At 25.7% G+C, this 2,072-nt stretch overlaps 1 protein-coding gene across 5 annotated transcripts in view; it reads right to left on the bottom strand.

Moving 5' to 3' along the window:
* LOC111679609 (ion transport peptide) overlaps positions 1-2,072 on the bottom strand; it is a 77,503-nt gene that overhangs the window by 11,019 nt on the left and 64,412 nt on the right. Inside the window, exon 1 of one of the 5 annotated variants that reach the window (XM_046953794.1) lies at positions 1,422-1,432. The exons of the other annotated variants lie outside the window; for them this stretch is intronic. The gene's annotated coding sequence lies outside the window, so the exon portion shown is untranslated. Of the gene's footprint in view, positions 1-1,421; positions 1,433-2,072 lie in introns of those variants that run through there. 5 annotated transcript variants of the gene reach the window in all.

Genomic DNA, 2,072 nt, shown 5'->3' with positions numbered 1-2,072 from the left:
TGAACTAGAACTGAACTAGAACTGAACTAGAACTGAACTAGAACTGAACTAGAACTGAACTAGAACTGAACTAGAGCTGAACTAGAACTGAACTAGAACTAAAATAGATCTAAACTAGAACTAAACTGCAACTGAATAGTCTAGAGTCTAGATATTGCTTTGTCTATAATCGACACTATTATCAAAACTATAAACGACACTGTAGTCAAGATTATACATGACACAATATAGTCTACGCAACAGTCAGCTATATAGTAGACGTTATAGTCGGCATTATACACAATACTATAATCGACATTAGTCAAGACTTTCGTCTACGCTACAAACAAGACTATGGTCGAAACTATAAACAATACTATAGTCAACGCTATAGTCAATTCCATAGTCGACACTTAAGTCAAAATAATAGTCATTCAAGACTGTAGCCTACGCTATATTCAAGTCAGTAAAATAGGCTATATATACCATTATAAAGTTAATAATATATACTAGTCTATAATTTAGAATTTGTTTAGTTTATTTTTAATATTTCCAATTAAAATGTATATTTCAAATTAAAAATATTATTATTTTATATATAAAAACTTAAATAGTGTAAAGCGCAATTAATTAATTTCGACATTTTATTCGAAATTGTAGCAAAAAAAGAATGTGCATGTGTTTTGCAGCAAATCATTTACGAATACAAATTCTTTAAATATTCAAAACACTTAATACGGTGGTGTGATGGAGACAAGCCCCCTTAAATACAAACTTTGTTTACTAATGATTTTTATGTATTTTTTTATTTATATTTTTTTTTTTTGTTTTTGTGTTTTAATTAATTTGCGCATTTTCTGTTTTCATTTGAAATTTTTCATTCTTGATTCTTATAAAAATTTATTTAGTAAAATAGAATGAACAATTATATATATAAAAAAAAAACTAATGAAAATGTTTTTTTTTTTTTTTAAAACTTCTTACTTTTAGTCACCTGCTGAATTCATTCCCTTCTTGAAAAGTTATTTAGTCCATAAAATGATCATAAAATCTTTTCAACTTGTTATTCTACTACTACTCTACATCAATATAATTATACATTGTTTTACATTCATAGTTAAATTATATTTTCATGGCAGACATGATGTCGCTAGTTTTTGTTTTTTTAAATGCTGCGATTACTACTACTACAACTACAAACTTACACAATTTAATTGTATGTAAAAACACATACATACATATTCATAGTTTGTACTTTTTTATATATTTTTTTTTCTTATTTTCTTTTTGTAAATTATCTCGTGACTTTAATAGATTAAAAGTAAATGAATAATACAGACGAGAGACGTTTATTTAATACTCTTGATGATCACACATGTTTCTATTCAAATATTATGGCATTATTGTATCATTTGTTGTTATTGTTGTTGTATTATAATTACAATTACAAAATAAAATTGTAACGTTCAGTATTAGTATTTGAAAAATGTGTATAACTATATCATGAATTTTTTTTCTTATATAAAACTGCAAGCAGGATCTAAAGTGGAAATTTCTGTATATAAAATAGTTTAATAAATATAGCATTCATTGGTTTCAAAACTGTCATAACTCAAATTTTTCAGATTTTTTTCATTGAGTTCTGCTTATTTTTTGAGTTGTATGCAAATTAATGTAAATTTTCTTAAATTTTGTTTAATGACACATTTGGAATTATGACAATCTTTTAGTAAATGAGCGTTCTTAGTTATTTATGTGTCTAAACCACAAACAATTGTTTTAGAAAATATCTAATAATATTGGAAATTATTTAACCACAGTATTGTCAGTATAAATAATCATTACAACATCTAGAAATATTTGCACATGTTGGGAAATACAAAAAAAAAACTCTAAGGAATTTAGAAAGATCTTAAGAAGCTGAGTTTTTAAATAAATTAAACTTAATGACTGCACTGGAGGTCTAGAATTGAACTAGAACTGAATTAAAACTGAACTGGAACTGAACTAGAACTGAACTAGAACTGAACTAGAACTGAACTAGAACTGAACTAGAACTGAACTAGAACTGAACTAGAACTGAACTAGAACTG

The sequence above is a fragment of the Lucilia cuprina genome, chromosome 6 (genome assembly GCF_022045245.1).
Source record: "Lucilia cuprina isolate Lc7/37 chromosome 6, ASM2204524v1, whole genome shotgun sequence".
In the NCBI taxonomy this organism is placed as follows: domain Eukaryota; kingdom Metazoa; phylum Arthropoda; class Insecta; order Diptera; family Calliphoridae; genus Lucilia; species Lucilia cuprina.
The sequence above is the reverse complement of the archived record's forward strand: the minus strand, read 5'-3'. Positions and strand labels throughout refer to the sequence as shown.